A 19,983-nucleotide genomic window follows, 5' to 3' on the forward strand; every position below is an offset into this window, starting at 1 on the left:
GCGACCCAACTTCCTATAGTTTCCACTTCTGCACATTCTGCACCATTATGCAGTTAATGTCTATATTCATATTTTTTCTTCATTATTTTTTCTAGTTTTATGTTTATACTCAAAGTTTTCATATCTTATAGATTCTTTATATTTATTCTTTTTTGCCTCATTACTACTGTATGCCCCAGTACACCAGGACAAATCTCTTGTACATGTTTACCCACAGTAAATGGCGATAAAGGTGAGTCTGAGTCAGTCATCAAAAGAGTTGAAAAAAAAAAAATACTGAGTATGTAATGTCTGTAGCATAAAGGTGAGAAGTTATAGAGACAGGACGCGTGCAGCAGGGAAATAAATGCATAACAAGCACAGCAAACTGGCCACAGAATGAGGTGTTTAGCTCAGTGTCTCTTTCCCATCCGCTGTGTTCGTCTAGCACGCTTAGCAGAGCACAAACTGCTGCATATCTCTTTTCGTGCTTTATCCATGCACACACACACACACACACACACACACACACACACACACACACACACACACACACACACACACACACACACACACACACAATCTCACATGATGGCTGTACATGGACTAGCCTTGATGCAATAGGCTAAATGAAGCAGCTTTCTGCCATGACCTTTAACCTTTGGCTATTTATATCAGGCCATGAGAGAAGAGTTCAGATAGTGTAAAGGATTGAAGTGAGTGCTTCTGCCTGACTGACGCCATACTGGGGCCACGGTTAGACACCAGCGAGTGCATTTAAATGCTCACTAATAATACATTAGGCCTACATATCTGATTTCTGCAGTCGCCATTGTTCAAACGTTCATTAACGGACACACTGGGACATCTGATATCCAATTTTGGCCATTATTGGATTTCAAGACACCTGGATTTTAGTTCAGTAATCAGATTATTAAGTATTCAAGTAATCTGATATATTCTGCTTTTCCTAGTCTGCTGAAGCACACTAGATGCTAGGCACTCTGTGGCGTGATACCTTGACTCAACAGAAGTTTGTGTAGGACTTAAAAAGAGTGTTTATACAGAATATATTTTATCAATGCAATTGATTGGATGCTTGTACTTCCATACATTGGTTTCCCAAATTGAGATGTACATTTTTGTACGCTGTGATACAAGTGAGCTCTTTCACAGCAACATATAACCCAGTCTCACGGCAGTTCGTAACATAGTCTCGAAATTTAATCCATTGATTCGTGTTTGTGGACACGAATTTCCTTTTTTTTTTCGTGTCACAGCACGACTTTCGATCTAATCTATTTCAATAGGAAGTATCGTTCGCTAAAACTACCTGATGACCCACTGCCGATTCTCTTTTAATGAAATCCTCATCTTCCTTTCAACACATAAACACGAACGTGTGCTTGATAATTCAGTACGATGTCATACGATACGATGTCATGACTATGACTATGTCACAATCTGCCGTGCGACTGGGTTGCAACATATAGTCAAAAACCTTGAGAAAAATGAATCACAGCATCACAGCTGAACGTTTTATGTCTGTATTAGAAAAACACTAATGGCTGTAATATTCAGATGTAATATTCAGATGTAATATTCAGATGTTTACTGACTGAGGTTTAATAGCCTTCAATAAAGCTGTGAAAAAAGTTTCAAACGTTTCAAAAGAAAAATTTCAGAAAAGAAAGGTGTGTGTGTGTGTGTGTTTGTGTGTATGTTTATTCAAAACAACTACTTAAATAGATTATCATGACAATGTATAGAAACCATGGTATGTTGCAGTCCCTCCAGGATTCTGTGGAGATTTGTGTGATTGTTCCCAAAAAAGCTTGATTTTGCTGCATCTTTTTCAATTATTTGTAAAAAAAAAAAAAAAACTTGCAGAAAACGACTCAAACTGAATCTGCAAGCACACGATTCTTCATTTAAAACACCTACACATGTAAAAACACAAACCTTAGGTAATGACGGTCCATGACAGCTTTACTCATGTTCGACAAGCATTAATGGAAGAGGGCTTTGTCTCAATGCGTGTTGTCACGACGATCTCACATGACACCTTTCGGGCTGAATCTTCCGAAAATCTGTGCTAGGTTTACAAAATCTCAAAGCTCCTTTGAATATCAGACATCCTGGAGACACTGAGTTGCAAATTACCCACCGAGGTTGACATATCTCATGAGAAAAACATGTCGAGAAAAATAAGGTGAGAGTTGAGTTGTGCGTTCTTTCCACTTCCTTCACAAATTCCTCGAATTAAACTTTGAATTCTATTGAATACTTATTTAATATTACAGTATAGCTTTGGGTTTGAGAGCGATAAAGTATACGGTGAAGCAGATTATTTCATATTTCCTCATTTTATCGTTCTTGTTCTCAACATATCATCTTGCACAAACAGCTGGATATTTAAAGACTGGATGTATAGAGGATATTTCATCACTGTGAAACCTCTTACATGGCAAATTCAGCAAAAACATAATTTGATTTTTACATCCTAATTTTTTCTTTCTTTCTACAAACAGGATGTTTCTTAGCATGTAGCAGCTGCAAATGAACCAAAGATAGAAGTGATAAGAACCTTGTATATGTTTAAAATAGAACCTGCAAATGAATAGAATTCTGAATAGACATCTGAGTTTGTTTTGTGTTTATGAAGACAAGTGCACAATAGGCCACTTGTTTGGTTGTATGGAAAATAAATCAGGAAACTGCAAACAAGTTATAGCGATACACACATCTATTTAGAAGTGAATAATCAAACTCTGACTTTTCTCTGTTATTATCAAATTATAGCAGTGTATGTGGTAAAGCTGTGGTTAAGGTATTGGGCTACAGAATGTCAAATCCCAGCACACCTACACTACCACTCTTGAGCATCCTGTCTGCTCAGTCGCATCCTGTGTCTCAGCTGTCAGTCATTTTCAGGTAACTGGATGTAAACACAGTGCTTCTAAAATTCTCTTCAAGCACTCATTAAACACCATACCGCAATATCCAATTAACGCCATTACAGGATCCTCCGTAATCCGGCTATTCTCCATATACGCTATTAATCGGATGAATATCTTACCAAACATGTCATGGCCTGAAGTTTGTTGTTTGAATTTTTTCCAGTTATCTGATTATTCTGTGCATTTTAAAATAATCTGCATGCTATATTTCTCTATTCATCTCCCGCTGTGCATGTTGTGTATGTGTTGCTGCTCTCCTGTGTGTTTCCTGTATTGTGGTGCACTTGGTTTACCGGAACGTTGTTTATTGTTTTCTTTATACACTTGATGTACTTTATTCGCAATCAGCGTTTTTATAGTATTGTGTATAAACGATATAACGATATGCTCTGTCCTGATGTGACTTGTGCCTAGGACGATAAAGAGAGTGGAAAAGATGGAGAGAAAGTATCTAGATAACGGGATATGTAGCAAATAACATCAAGGATATAAGATAGCATTGCTCTTTAACTCTTCTCTTCATTTTTCACATCTCTCATCAAGAGGACATGGCTGAAAGCTACCACACATGCTGATAATACACACAGACTAAAGAGTTGAGCACACCCACACACTCGCACACTCACACTAACACACACACTCACACAATTCACTGAGTTTAGCTTAGCGATAGCATACTTAAAAAAGGTGTCACTCACTCTCTGTCACGAATGCACACACACACACACACACACACACACACACACACACACACACACACACACACACACACACACACACACACACACACACACTCTCACACACACACTCACACACACACTCACACAATTCACTGAGTTTAGCTTAGCGATAGCATACTTAAAAAAAGGTGTCACTCACTCTCTGTCACGAATGCACACACACACACACACACACACACACACACACACACACACACACACACACACACACACACACACACACACACACACAATTCACGGAGTTTAGCTTAGTGATAGCATACTTAAAAAAGGTGTCACTCACTCTCTGTCACGAATGCACACACACACACACACACACACACACACACACACACACACACACACACACACACACACACACACACACACAAACACACTCACACAATTCACACAGTTTAGCTTAGTGATAGCATACTTACAAAAGGTTTTTCTCTCTCTCTCTCTGTCACAAACACACACACACACACACACACACACACACACACACACACACACACACACACACACACACACACACACACACACACACACACACACAGAGACAAACTCTCTCCCACACACAAAACACATCCTGAGAAACTCACATGTACACTTTTTTACAAGCTGAAAAAAGTTATCAGAAACTCAGAGATAAATATTAATATTGCCAGCCACCCACGCACACAGACACACACACACGCTGACAAACGCACACACGTATGTGTACGATGCAGACACACTCATCTTTCTGAGAAAACTATATACTATAATAATACCTTGGTATTAAGTGTATTTTAAGTGTAAGTGTAAGATTCCAACAATATTACTAAACCACAAAAAGAAGCAGTAGCTTGTCCTGAAGGTTTTTATGGTCAAAACTCACTCGTAGTCATTCAAAGTTTTGAAATTTATTTTACTGTTAAATTTACTCTTCATCTTTTTCAGAGTATGTGGAAGTTTCAGTTAAGCCACAATTTCCTCAGAGTTGGTGGTAAATAAGTGTTATGATAAGTCAGTGCTTTACTTGTGAAGTCTTAGACAGACAATTGCAAAACTCAGGACCTATAGTCTTATGGGCAAGTAAAAATCCCCCGTTAGTGTAGAAGTAATAAAGAACTAGAGATTGAAGAATATATATATATATATAAAACAAAGAGGATTTGAAAGCTTTTTCGAGGATGTGAAAGCAGTCAGAGAATGTCTGTTATAAAGACAAACGGCTGAGATAGTAGAGCATTATCAAGCTATATTTCCATCACAATCAGAAAGAAAGATGCAGACTTTTAAAGTGGCATCCTTTTCATTTTCCTGTACATGTGTAGATTAATTGTTAAACCGGTGAAAAATGAAGGCTTTCATACATGAATGCATGCACACTTGGGCACCCATTTGTGTATGTCGTTTATGGTTAGTTTATTGCGGTTGTTTTTGTTGTTTCAAGTTTTTAGCATGTGGGTGTAAAGAGAGGAAAATAGAGACACTGGTGTGTAACGATGGTCAGCAGCCGTGCTGAGTGATATGTCTCACTGGATGAGAGGCAGTCAATGCAGTCATTGCACTTCGTCATTCGCTTTTATCTACTATATCTAGTCTCCATTACACACACACACACACACAAACACACACACAAACTAGATCGACATTAAACCTCATTTCTGAGATCAAAGCCGACAGCAGGAGAAGAGGATCTGTTCTAAACATACCTCCATGCAAGACCTTCACATCACCCAACACACAATCCCATTAGCTGTTAAGTCACATGACTTCCTTATTTCATGTCTCGATTTGAGTAAGTCTAGACAAGACAAGGGTCGCTTTTGTCTTCAGTACCTTTTCATTCAGCCAACAAGAACTGAAAGTTCCTTCATACTCATATTGCTGCATTGATGATTTGACCCTGAGATATAGAGTACTAACTCTGAGCAACCTTTCAAATTTCCATCAAATGACTTTCTCACATACACTCTCCTACACCCATTAGCACATCCGTTAATATAGGGCCATGCTTGTTTGACAGCCGTACACTAGTTCCACGTTGTCTCTATACTCATTCTATTCATGTTTTATCATATTTTTTTATCAACATGAGACAGAGGAGGGGTGTACATCCGGGCACCCTCATGGTCTGAAAGCACCTAGTTGTACTGAGTGACTGAGAACAGCATGAACTATATCTCTCATACTTTGCTGAAAATTGATGCAAAACAAAGCAGCACTCGTTTTTCTATTTTAGAAGAGAGTCGAACCCGACTTATTTATTTTTTTACCTTTGCTTGCAGTGACATGTATTCTTAATAGCACAACAAACTTATAAGTCAACAATGATATTCCAGTGAAAATGTGAAGCATCGACTTCTTCTCTAGGTTCATCCACTCATGTAAAAACACAAATACACAACATGGACAGTGAGAAAGTTATAAAGCACAAAGATGTGATAGTAAACGTCTTCTCAGAGAAAACAGCACCATGGTCCACCACACAGGTGAAAGGATTAAGTTAAACTAATGAATATAGCCTGCTGATTCCTGACCAATCAGAATTGAGAATTCAAACAGCGATTTTGGTATAATGTGAATTTTTGACCGTCGCACTAACCTTGCTCTTTAACCTTAAACTCGTGTCATGTAGGCAGTATAATAAAACAGCTTCTTTTAACATAGAATTTTAACATTATTAAACAAAACATTACTTTTTCTTTTTTTTTTTTTTTTCGCAACAGGAAAGCGTATTCTGATCAATTCTGATCCAAAGGTCCTGGAAATTTATGGGTTTAACTACAATTGTGAGCAGATTGGCAGGAAAGAGCCCAAAACACATTGCTAACAAAGCAAACAACTTTTTCTCATCTGAGGTTATAGTGTAGTGTTAGCAGTTGTGTTTAGCTCAGATGGTCTACATAACAATCGATCACGTATTCATGTTCGAAGTTTTTAAACAGCTGTAAATGATTTACACCCAGACGGATCTTCGTGTTGTTAGTTACTGATACATAACGTGCTCCCCAAAGGAGCCCCAGGATTTGGGCACCTTTGTGTCCTTCCTGAGTTATTGCATTTAACTTTCACACTGGGTGTGGTTAGAGCGGGATTCAGTTCATACTACGGATCTGAAAACAGATCAAATTCAGACAGTCCTGCTTTACAGAGACCGGTTTTAACACAAAGAGTATAATAAGACGGTAGATTGAGAACTGTGCAGCTCTCTGTCTGCAGATCTTATCTCTACAGAGCTTTAAATATGCCAGCTGACAACCAGCTGAGTGATACAGGTGAAGAGATTAGACTTCTGAGAAACAGAGTGTGACTGCATAATCATAACAAGATGCTGTATTTTAGCATCAGTGTTAAAAATCGAAACGTGAATCTTTCACTTTGTTAAGCTGATACGAAATTCCACATGACGTCTGTTTAGACGCAATGGTGCTATTTTCTGATAGAGAAAATAGAGACCAAGAACAACGGAACATCTTGTAACGCTATAAGCTCCCAGCTGGCTTTATTTGAATACTGACCTCAAATCTTTTTATTCATTAACTAGTGTAACGTGTGATAAGAGGATGCAGGATGCAGAGGAGCGTTCTTTAAATAATTTAGTAGCAAATCATTATCAGCTCATAGCTACGGTCACCTCATATACAGGAAACACAGAAAGATGGAAAAGAATGGACATCACAACTAGGAGCATGAGGATATAACTAGAAAACTTTGGACATAAACAGGAATTAAATCCAAGAGCAAAGCCAGTAGTGGACCCACCTTATCATGGTTATTATTGATTTCTTACCTTTAATAGACTGTTTGGCTAATGACGGCTTTAACGTGTTCTGTCAGGAACTGAAAGCTCTATTCCACTAATAGATGAGAACAAATATACTAATTGTACACATTAAATCTGTACTGAGGGGGTCTGTGGAATTTATTTTACAGTTTAGGAGGCCTCTGGCTGCAGAGCCCCTGCTGCAAGTTATTTAGCAACAGCAGTTAAAGTAATAGGAACGATATGCACGTAAAAAGAGTGAAGAATGTTAATTCTGGACCCATCAACAGGTCCTGTGAGTTTAACTAAAATGTGAGCAAATGAACCAGCTGGAATTTTAAAAAGGAGCTTAAATATGTTGGAATTTTAACGAACAGCTCGCTGTATGTTTAAGAAGCCGCAGAATCCTCTTGTCTAAACCCGTTCACATGAACGCACGTGTATTTTTGGGTCTTATCACTGTGCGTACATCTTATCAGTGACCCATGAGTTTGCCACTGTGAACTGTGGTGTGCACTGCATTCACAAGAAAGTTTTCACACGCACACACACACACACACACACACACACACACACACACACACATATATATATATATATATATATATATATATACACACACACACACACACAACAAAACCAACTGAACCAAAGGAAAAAGTCATTACTCGTATTCATCTACAGGTGTGGTTAATTCCACACTGAAACATTTTATTCAAAAGCATTAAAACGATTTTATGCAAATCCATTGTAGTCACATCTGGCAACTGCAAAGGCCACATAAAAACATTTCGTAATCTTCAATCTCCTGTTTCAACACGCGACTATGCAACGATTTGGCCACACAAGTCAACGGCAACAATGTCTCAGAAGTACACAAAACCAAGAGCCTGGTCATTCTCATGTTAAAAAGCACAGGATCCATCTTCAACTGCCCCATGGACATTCATGACTTCTCATTACCATACGGATGGATCTAATCCCATCACAGAGGGCTGACCTGAAAGGACCGTGCCCGACAGAGACACATCAGAAAGAAAGTCTCTTCTCTAGAAAAACCCCCAGCTCTCTCAGGAACGGTTCACGAAACATCCAACTTTTTCTTCTCTTTCTGCAACCCAACAGGAGGGATCTGCACTAGCTTCTCCAGCTGCACAAACAAAAGCATGGAGTAGAAACAATGCGCTGAGAAGATGGGAGGAGGGGCACATGCAAACCCACATGTGCCCCCTTTTCCAATTTACCTGCTCAGGCCTTTCTGCACTAAAACCGCTGCAGTTGATCCTCAAAGCCACAGACAGGCTTAAACCACAAACGCCAGGGTCAGCTAGAGCGCATGCTAGAGCCACAAATTCATCAGAAAATGCTTTATTCCTTCATACTTCAGCAACTCCAGAAAGAGTTTCCAAGCCTCTTTGTGGCCAGGAAAGTAGAGATCATTATCACACTGTGGGAAAGAACCAGACGCAAAGCATATTTTTTATGCTAGTGTAAAGATTGCACCTGTTTTTCCTTCCCTCAAACTGCAAAACTGTGGTCACACAGATGGCACATTGTCACAGTGCATGATGCTTAACTTTTTAACAAAAACCGTTGATTGTTTTGAACATTTTAAACGTTAAAATAGAGAACTGTGAGCATTTGACGTTCACTTCTGATGACTCAGTCAAAAATATCCACAAACTAAAGAAGCACAATATTTGAATCCATCTGTGTGGCCCAGTGTGAGACTTTTGTTCCTGTTACGAAATTTAACAGAAGGTCAACCGTTATTTTGTAGTAGACATCAGACTCCCTTCAATTTCAACACTCTTATCAACTCAAAAAACAAAAAAAAACAACTGAGATCTTCAACCGACATCAGTCACAGTTACAAATTAAACACTTACACCCTGAAATATTCAGTTTTTCCTGTTGGTGCTTTATAATGATGTTATATGTAGCACCATAAAAAGATGGTGTAAGACGGATACAAGTACAATCCATTTAGATTTCCCAGAAAGTATCCTAAGAACCCATGTTAGACACCATGTCTCCAGTTTATGTTAATCCTTCTTCAGTTTGTTCCGATTTCTTTTAGAGGTGCTCTTTTAGCCCCATATTGTGTTCCAGTTTCTTGAATTGGTTGAAAGCTACGAAGTACTTCATATATAATGCAAGGTTGTGCTTCTGTGCTTTTTTTTTTATGGGGGTTTCTCGCATGTTCATCGTCGGACAAACTGCCATCCAGTGACGGATCAAGAGCACCTGTTATCATCCCTGAGTTCATGTAAAGTTGCGTTCATGCACAGCTTTCTGTTGCTGATTGCACTGTGACCTGTGTTATTCCAGAAGAAGTTCGGTAAACAATGTTAACAAATATTTTTTTTGTTGTGGCTCATTCCACCCGAGTTTCCAGATGCATTAGCCCAAAACAGCAGTACGACAATATAGAAGCACATAAGAAAATAATTCTCTATTAGATAGTAGAACCAAGCAAAACACGTGTTCTGTCTATTTGTTATAAATGATTAGAGTAACATTTCTAACCCGAATTGATTCTTGTGTATTACAGAACCATATAACAATCCTCAAAGGAACCGTTGTTCAATAAAGGGTTCTTAAGTTTGTTCTTTTAAGAAATCACTAAGGATTGTACGTACAGTAGAAGTCTAGAGCAGGTGTTTTTTTTTTCAAAGAAGGTTACAACCATAAAACACTTAAAGTATTGAAGAACTCTTATTTATCCAAATCTCCTTTAACCAACCATTTGTCAACGCTCATGATTCTTTTGCTTATTCCTTTTGAGAACCCTACAACAAGCACTTCATTATCAGTGAAGGTTACAAATGGAACCATGGCAGGAAGCCAATATGAGCTACAGTACAAGATCAAAGTTTATATTTTCACCACGAATAACTGAACTACTGAAATAATGTGGTGAACTGCAGAGACAGCAGGAGACCATTGAAGGCTCTCCCCTTTTTCTCATGAGTGAAAATGTGTCCTATCCTAAAATGGCGAAAGTTTTTCCTTAGCCAGATCCCTGTTCCGTAAATATTTATAAAGTTTTCCCCATGGAGCCTGGGTTACATCTGTCTGTGGAAGCCAGACAAATTGTCCTGGGTGTCTGTACTGTATACAGCATAAATTTGTGGATGTGTTTTCAATGGTCCCTTTGCTAAATGAGCGTACACTACTGTTTATAAGACAGACGCGTTTGCTGGACAGCAGGAGACTGATAAGAGAGACTGAAAGGAGTGAAAGGCCGTTCGTGTGCGTTTGTAAGAGAACGGTGCTTGAGATGAGGCTGTTTCTGGCATTTTTTTCTAGAACACACCCATTTCTTGGCACAGACGTTTGAGAACGCCACGCTGCCGGCTGTGAGTTGTAACTTGCTGAACAGCAGCCTCGCGAAACAGAAGGCGTTTATTTTGCTGCAGCTGCCACACCCATGGAAAAAAGTGTTTCTCAGTCCAGACATGCATGCTGGCTCTAAACCATCAAAGCCTAATGGTTCTTGCACCACTGCTGACAATTAATATCATGTAAAAACATCCATCGGTGCCGTCAGAGATGATATAATCGCGGTGCTATGCTTTTACAGGTCGCTTCACAGCATATCAATTATCTTTGTGTATCTTTGTCTTACTGTATAACTGCATTATTATTTATGTTTCTTTTGTTTCCAAATTTCTCATAGGACTGACTGAGATTTTTGGGCCTGAACAAGATAGTCAGAGAGAGAGTAAGAGAGAGTGTGAGAGAGAGCGAGGGAGAAAGAGTGAGAGTGAGAGAGCGGGGAGGTGTGTGTGTATGGGGTGTTGGTGGTGGTTAGCCCCGCCTAATGTCACATGGCTCCGCCTTTAACTTCTCGTGTGGCCAAGCCCAAGAATCCCACACTTCCAGTTCCCACCACTGCACGCCTCCTCCGTTTGTTTATCCTTCCGTTCATTCGTACATATGTTTATTTATTCGCCTGTTTATTTAGCTTTCTTTCTCATGCACTAGTTGAAGGGATTTTTTTCACGAAAATAAGTGGTTATACCATGTGACTTCGGACAAACCCGATCACAAGAACCAAAGTTCCCTCTTGAACTGTGTGCTTTCAGGGAACAGTTGAAATGCAGGTTAATAAACGCTTGTGGTCCTTTACAACCACTTCCAGTAACTGTGATTCAGAACGTGACCTGATTGAAAGTGTCTGAATTCTGTAATGTTTACTTAGGTTAACTTAAATGTATAGCCTAAGCTTCTTGACTTGACTTCTCGGAAACAGACTATGCACAGCAAGTAACCAACAAATATTTGCCACTGTGTTTACTACTGGTTAATAATTTTTCTTATTTACATTTATTTACCTTAATCAAACACCATTATCTCAAGCCTGGTGTTGACCCAGTGACACAAATACAGGGAAATCCTTAACAAGAAAAAATTAATTAGTAACCAAACAAGCCATGAACTACACCCAAAAGTCAGGGTGAGAAGTCCTAACTCTAAGAGCTGAAATTAGTTAGGTTAGAACACAGCCATTTAAGGCACAATGCAACTAGTAGTTCATTAATTAATCATTAGGGCTCTAGTTTTGTCATGAAATAAAACAAGTCAGGGCATGATGTTGGAGGAAAATAACCACCAACTCTTCTGTTACCACCCAGGCATCATGAGGTTTTATGATCTTACACCATGATCACAATTTTTATTTATTCCTAAACTATCGATCAGACGTTCCCTCCTGTTACAGTTACATTTAATTTTCTGTTATCATGCCCAGTACTGTAGATAGAAACACTCCTTCCAGCAACATCCTCTTTTAAGCATACAGCTTTACCTTTGACACTGTAGACTTCCCAAAATGCTAAACGAACCTCCCAGAGAAAATTTCACCAACAATAACACAGTTTTCAAAGCATTAATATGGAGCATTTACTATACATTTAGCATTGTTACTATAGAAACGAGCGCATTAATACAAACCTTGCAGCCAGAATTACTGTCAGGGTATAATGATATAAAAATAATATAATACTGTGAAAAATCTGTTTATGAGATGCTGCATCTATCATGCATGATGTGCAACCCTGACTGATTCGTATCGATATTCATAAGTGCTCGTTAATTTTGCCTTATTAATGCTTATTAATCAGATTTCTAAACTTTGTGCCGACTTCAGCCGAACAGCATCGCGATCAAAATCTACAGGAAACACAACATACGTGACACTGATAAGGATGAGAGCAGTAAGCATTCTTCACATTTGTTATGACATATTTACTTAGCGTAAGAGCTGATACATGACAAAGAAAAAGTATAAAAATAGAAAAGAAGATAAATAAAAAAAAAACTCTCAGTTCCCCCGAGGTGTTCCAAAGAACACTTCAGGTTCAGATAAAATATTTGTTTTTTCCCACAAATGCACTAGTAAATAGTAGCAAGTAGCAAAGTGGCTACTGTTTTTTTTGTTGTTTTTCAAATGGTAACATGCTAATTGACATATAATCACTACATCCTAATGATTTTTCCTTGCCGAATATTTCATCTTGTATTGGGTATTTCTATAATGTAAGTACTTAACTTAAGCAGGTTAACACTTTTACTTGAGGAACCTTCATGTAGAATCCTATAACAAAATGGTTATTTATCAGTGATACAGGTAAACACACTGTAAGTAGCTACAACCACGTAAATATTCTAAAAACTATTAAGTAAACCATTTTTTCAACACAAGCTATATTTAGAAATCCTACACAGATGATCAGATTGTCTTTTTCGGGGAATTCCTTTGGGGTTCCATGTCAAAGCTGACAACGGTGTTTTCTTATTGGACAGGGATACAACACAAACTAAGAACCCTGAATTATTTACATAATTTCTTTTCTTTTTCTTACGTTTCTTTGGTGAAACCTTCAGAGAACACTAAGATGTTTTATGCCAGTGTTACACGAAGACCATCTTTAGGTTTCAATAAACTGTTAAAAGAACCTCTAAGGAACCGTTAGGAATCGATTTCAATTACTTTTAAGGGTTCTACAATTTGTTCTTTTGGAGGAACTGTTAGAGGTTTTACGTACAATCCTACAACTTTCCCCTGTAGGAAGCCAAACAATTAAGAAGAATGAAAAGTCAAGCAAATTGATAAGCTTGCTAAATATGTTCTACTTACTCTAATAGACAACACTGTTATAGAGGTATTTTTAATAAAGCTTTTAAAAGATCATCTGAACCCCATATGTGTTCTTAGAGTTCATCTTTCAATTTTATTTCTAAGAGTGTGAGAACAGCTGAAGAGGTCAGGATGTGGCAAAAAAACAGTGGGTCACACTGTCACTTTGACACTGTAGTATCATTAAGGATGTTATATGCGACTTAGAAATAATGATTCTCTGTCTAAAATCCCAGATGTTTCAGTGGAATCAGACTAAAGAATTGTGTGGTGTTGGGAGTTTGGGTACAGGGCACACCACAGTGTAATCCACAGCTGGGCTTCTGTTGACGAAGCCTGTGAATGCAAGTGTAAAGAACGTTGTCTAAAGTCAGCACAGACGGCACTGATGGCTTTATTTAGCTCTAATGAAGCATGGAGTGACATAAGCAAACACAGACAGTAGACCTGAGATATTAAGCTAAAGAATACACCATAGAATGACCTGCTGACACCTAAATACGACACCCTGGCCATCAATAGAGCCTCATTCAACACCTGATATTTCTGCCTTGCTTCAATCTGTCCTCTCTTGTCCTGCTGGCCTTTTGAACGGCTCTTATCATCACATCTCGGTGTTTGCTCTTCTCTAATCACATAGAACTTATTGTTTCTAAAAGAAAAAAAAAAAATCAGCTCCAGATCTTTACAGAAAAAACAATAGTAAGAAAAACAAGGCTGTACAACTTTGCACATACAAAAACACATTCTCCAACGGAGTCTGGAATGATGGATGAACACCTTTCAGCAATGAAATGAGTATTTCCTCCTCCATATCAGCTTATCAGTAAACTAAAGAGAGGAATCTCGTACCAGAAGAACACCTCCCCCTCTCTTCCTCGGCCCTCTCACACTCTCCTACTCCGTGACATGCCAGGGTACCAGTGGAGAAGGATTAACGCTGTGTATCCAAGGTCACGTGTTTTGTCCAGCTCTTGAAAGTATTTTCATCCACCCCAGTGTTTCAGTACTCAACTGTGCCAACACACAGTTTACACAGAAATAAGTAGAGTTGAAAAGAAAGAGTAAGACACCTGACCTCTCAAAGGTGCATGAACATTCCTCTGTCTCATTTCACAATATTCAATTGTTGTTCCCGTCAAAACAGTCTGTATCATTTATTTAACCAACATTTATGGAGGTGTGGTTTTGTTGCTGCTTTGGATGCTCATTGGGAAAGTGGACAAAAACTAAGAATGTAACCAACTAATCTGATGTTGAAACACTGGTATAGGGAAACAGACCAGATTTTCAAAACTGATTCTTTGATTTTATGAGACTTTATGACGTGAGTCTTGCAAACTTCAGACGTGACTCCAGGCATGCGGTCAGGGCACTTGTGCAAATTCCATCTGCTAAATTACCATAAGTGGTAGAAGTGATGATACTGAAGACTCTTAAACGTCAGCTTTTAAGTAATTTTGGGGTAAAAGCATCAGCCAAATGAGGTCTAAATATATAGTAAAACATTATTTAAAAACGTTATTAAGACATCAGATTTAGATCAGTATCAGGTATCGGCCAACACCCAGAGCTCCCAGCTTTACAAAATTGGTGTCTTTCTATATGCCTAAATAACAGCATTTAACATTTGTTGCATGTATAGAAATATCTTTGGAGCATTGGAGCACATCGAGAGCACATTCTAACCCTACCACAAAGGTAGAATAGATCCTTTGTCTTATTAATACATCCTTTAGGAACAATGAAACCATTGCGGATGAGGAAAATACCCGAAACTCCCAACACTGGGATGAAGGGGGGCGTCATTCATACACTGCATAATGTAGAGGAGCACCCTGCTATGTACGTGTGTGTGTGTGTGTGTGTGTGTGTGTGTGTGTGTGTGTGTGTGTGTGTGTGTGTGTGTGTGTGTGTGTCCACTATCCCTCCTGTTGACAAATGAGTGACTACAATAACCAAAGTGTAGTAAAAGGACATAAGAAAGACCCCCTTTACACGGTTGATGTTTAACTGCAGGCGTGTTACACATTACAACGGCGCGTTTACGCAAGAGGGCATAAAAATGCGCGGGCTGGTTATAGTAAATACAACTGACAGAATGTACAGCTTATTCAACATGCCTAACAAACCAGTTAATAAAACACAGATGTGTTTTTGTATGTGTACATACACTTGCATGTCTTATTCTCTACCAATAACAAATATCTCTATGAATAATTCATGTGTACATTATATACTGTAATGAAAGACGCAGGCGCACATTGTATAGACACAGAGACAGGATATTTTCCATCCAGATGTTTGTCAACAATGAAACTCCACGGATCGAAAGAAAAATATAGTTTTACATAAAGGATTCATGATTAAATAAGTCAAGCTTCCGTACATGCTATTATTTTATTAGAACACTTTGATTGATATAAAAACACTCACCCCATGTGAGATGCCCGGCGCAGAGAAGAACGAGAGCGCACTGGACACACTACACACTCGTCATCGAAAAATTCACTCCAAGTGATTTCCTGATTCCCGACAACGACTCAGTCAATGAATCATACAAAAAAAACCCCAATAACACTACAAAAAGTTCAGCTGGGGTTTAATCAGCTACAGGAACAGCCGTCAGCGGTTACAACAGCAGGTCTTGCGTACAAAATATTTGCAAACAAAATCCATTGGAAACATTTTGGCTATAGTCCTTTCTTTAAACTGTTCCACGGTATAAAACAGATTTTGTTTTTTACGTAAAACTCCACGGACCAGGCGAGTGAGAGCTTTGCAGAAGCCTACTCGGTCTGCTAGACATGAGGGAGGCGCAAAACACGCACACAAACACACACACGCACACACACAAGTACACGCCCCACACACACCTCCAGATGCCGCACACTGCTACCTGAGCTGTCTATGTTCAGACACATAACCATAGGGGTGCCAACATTTATGCTATTAGAATATGTTGCATTTAATCTACCAAATAAAAAGTAAAAAAATGTTTTTAAACGCTTTTTATTGCTGGTTTTTTATTTTCTTTGTCTTTTTCCCTCAGGGTCCAAATGAGCTCCAGATGTTTTTCTTCTTTGTGTTTTTTTGTTCCTTTCCTCCTCCTCCACTACCACCTCCTCCTCTTCACTTCCTCCCTCATCTCTTTTCCTTGCTCACAGTTCTGCAGCGTCTCACATGTTAAAATTGGTTTTATAAGAGGTTGACAGCCGTGTGAAGATTTTCTTGAAAAAAAAAAAAGGTAGCAAAAATCAATGAAACTCAAAGCAACACAAGAACGAGCTGTTGTTCAGTCTAAACACTGGTGTTCTTTTGGTTGGGATTCTCTCATGGATAAAATAAGGATATCCAAGTGAGTCATATAGAGTTTATACATACAGCTATAAATATGTTTGTAAATCAGCCTTCATCACCGGGTCAGATAAACACGACATAACCTTTACAACAATCACGATAGAAATTATACCATACAACTATTCATAATATTTACCTGACTTTCTGTACATCTTGTCTCCATGTCTGGGTTCTCCAGTTTCCTCCCACCTTCCAAAAACATGACAGTAGGCTGATTCATGGAATCATCCAGGGTGCATTCCCACTTTATCTTCAGTGTTCCAGGATTAGACTCCAGATTCACCACAGTCCAGAGCAGAATAAAACCATGAGTGAAAGTGAATAACTGCCTTTTTCCTCTATTTCAATATGTACATACTTTACATAAAAATACTTGTCTGTCTGTTTGGAGTTTTTTGTGTTCTTGTGGGTTTTCCTTCAGGTTTTCCAGGTTCCCCTGTCCAAAAACATCCAGGTAGGCGGAATGGCTATGATAAATTGCCCTTCACAGCTAATGTTCCTGCGATAAGCTCCATATACGACATGACCGTGAACATGATAAAGCAATTACTAACTGAATGAATGAGCATTATCTGTGTAGCGTTGCCTTTAAATCACATTTATTTATTAAACTGGGTTTGAGTCTGTAAATGAGATGCTTCAATCTAGTTAATCACTGTCTTGTCTCTGATGTACATGTCCATTAATTTCTCTTTCAGTGTTTGTGGCTTTCTATATGCCAATGTCAGCTTCTCATCATTTTTGAAAAAGGACCAATGTACATAAACAGCAAATTTTATTTAATTTATAGTTTTATTGAAGTTTCAGCAAAAATAATCCAAAATCAAATTAAAATAATTATCTTCATCTCTGATGACCTTTTTACTCATTTGCGATTTTTACTCTTAATCATTTTAGATTATGATTCTCTGTTTGGGACTGTCCCAAAAATGAAGGAGAACCTCAAGGGAAAATTGTGTTGACACGCACATTACACATTGATAATTCTCAGTATTCAAATGAAAATGTTAGAATTTTTGAGGTTAGGTTTAAGGATGTGGATGGTTACTTTATTTGTTTTCATTAATATGAAATTAAACCAAATCCACCCACATGACTTTGTCATCAGTTCAGGTTTGATCTTATGACAAATTTTTTTTTTAAAAAAGGAGGAAAAAAAAGACACAGATCTCAATGTGTTTTTGTAAGGTATGTACACATGTGTTCATATGTTTTCGTTTCAGTGTTTGTGTTTTTATATGTGCCAAGGCAGTCACTTTGCTATCTTTATGTAATCGCTGTAATCCTTTGTGTTTTCTTTTTTCTTTCCTTCGCTTGGCCTCAGGTGTGCTCAGGTTGGTCCGGGCTTGTTTCTCATTAGGGTTGTGTTACATCGTGCTCTGTCATGAATAAGTAGGCCATGAATCTTGACAGGATGCAGTAAAATCTAACTACACAATCGTGACAAGACTCTGTTCATAAAAGTCAGATGCATGTTCTGGGTTGAGTACCTTAAAATATCGGTCTTGATTTGACTCATGATCTTGAACTAATTATCATGTGAGATGACAAGTGCACCAGAATAGTTAACTGTAAGTTGGTAGGAGTGTATGTTTGTGGGTTGAACACATTCTGGTAAAACTCTCAAGAGAGATGATGTCATATCTATGACTAAGTAAGGTTCAGAGATCATGTAAGGGTTTCTTTTCAGACTCCTTCAGAGAGTGAAGCAGCATGACTTGTTTTATGTAGATCCAGTCCATCCTGATATGGGTTTGCTTTTCATTCAAACCCAGTGTTTCTCTCAACTTGAAGGAGAGGTCAGGAAGTATGACCTCACTTCCTGCTAACGCGTCTCCCACAGGCATGGCATTGTCTGTGAGAATGTGTTAGGACCTCTGGGACACCCACACATCTGGCAGCTGCTTTGAGGCCCAGTCGTTTCAATCCTCAGTAAGGAAGGTCCCTAATGTACTTTGTGCGCTCTACAGAATCTAAACATAATTCCATTTAGAGGCATTTTCTGTAATGTACGTAATATTTAACTTGTTGGAAATTCCAGAAAAAATGTCACCTTTAGAGTGAGGGGCTGTTATAAACACAGTTGGTCTGCCACAGTTTGGTTTCCACCACCAGGCTTCCTCTAACTGCATAGGGCCTTGTTTTATGTGGCTTTTGTTTGTCATGTCATCATCTACATGATGATGACTCTTCATATATGCTATGGCTGGCATTTCATACTGTAGGTCTTTTTTAACTTGGGGGAAATAACAATAAAACCAATCATTTCAATATCTGTTGCTGTCAATTTTAGAGGGGTCTCAGTCAGAACAGAACTATATCAGCTTCAAAACACCAACCTTTTTTTTTACAAACCCACACTGTGTCTGATTTTTTTTTTTGCCAACTAACAACTAAGATTTACCCAAATCAAAACCTGGCACTTGAGATTTAGGGCACAAAAAATTTTGAAAGTATTATGAAATAAATATATGCCGACATACACAATATAACGTCACAGGTATTTTTAACACAGTGGTATTGAATTCTTGATTTTAGTGAAATTGAATTGAGAATTCATCCATTTTCTATTCTATGACAGTAGAATTCTTTTTTTAATTTTCATATTTTATATTTTATATATTTTTATTTTCATATTTTCTAATCACCAGGTTATATTCATGAGCTTGTTTTAATATGTTAATGTTACTATAGCAACATCCTATACAGAGACTTGGTATGGTAATTACTCCATATATTATTTGTATTGTTTGTTTTGTTTGTTTTGTTTATGAATTTACTGTCAGGGTGAATTTTTCTGGAAGAAGTCTTCGGCCTCAGCCCTTTGTGACAGTCAATATGCTTTCCCTTAGATCAGATATCAGATTTCTTTGTCTTACTTATTTACTTCAGAAGACAGAAAAACACGGAATCCTTGCGAGGAAACTATTTAGAACTATTTATTTCTTTTGTAAGATCAGTGCTAACTTCTTTTACAGATGTTTCATAACATATTAGTGCAATTTGTGCATTGCATGAAATATACTTAGAACAAAAGACTGGCTTAAAAAAATACTACGGAAC

At 38.2% G+C, this 19,983-nt stretch overlaps 1 protein-coding gene across 3 annotated transcripts in view; it reads right to left on the bottom strand.

Annotated features, from left to right (window-relative positions):
- The window catches only part of s1pr2 (sphingosine-1-phosphate receptor 2), a 28,842-nt gene extending 12,408 nt beyond the window's left edge, over positions 1 to 16,434 (bottom strand). Inside the window, exons 1-2 of one of the 3 annotated variants that reach the window (XM_047808040.1) lie at positions 15,997 to 16,434; positions 14,413 to 14,574 (exon numbers count right to left, since the gene is read on the bottom strand). The gene's annotated coding sequence lies outside the window, so the exon portion shown is untranslated. Of the gene's footprint in view, positions 1 to 8,659; positions 8,857 to 14,412; positions 14,575 to 15,996 lie in introns of those variants that run through there. The other 2 variants (XM_047808039.1, XM_047808041.1) reach the window with 2 other exon arrangements.
- Positions 16,435 to 19,983: the final 3,549 nt, after the last annotated feature.

This window comes from Tachysurus fulvidraco, chromosome 24 (genome assembly GCF_022655615.1).
Source record: "Tachysurus fulvidraco isolate hzauxx_2018 chromosome 24, HZAU_PFXX_2.0, whole genome shotgun sequence".
Classification (NCBI taxonomy): domain Eukaryota; kingdom Metazoa; phylum Chordata; class Actinopteri; order Siluriformes; family Bagridae; genus Tachysurus; species Tachysurus fulvidraco.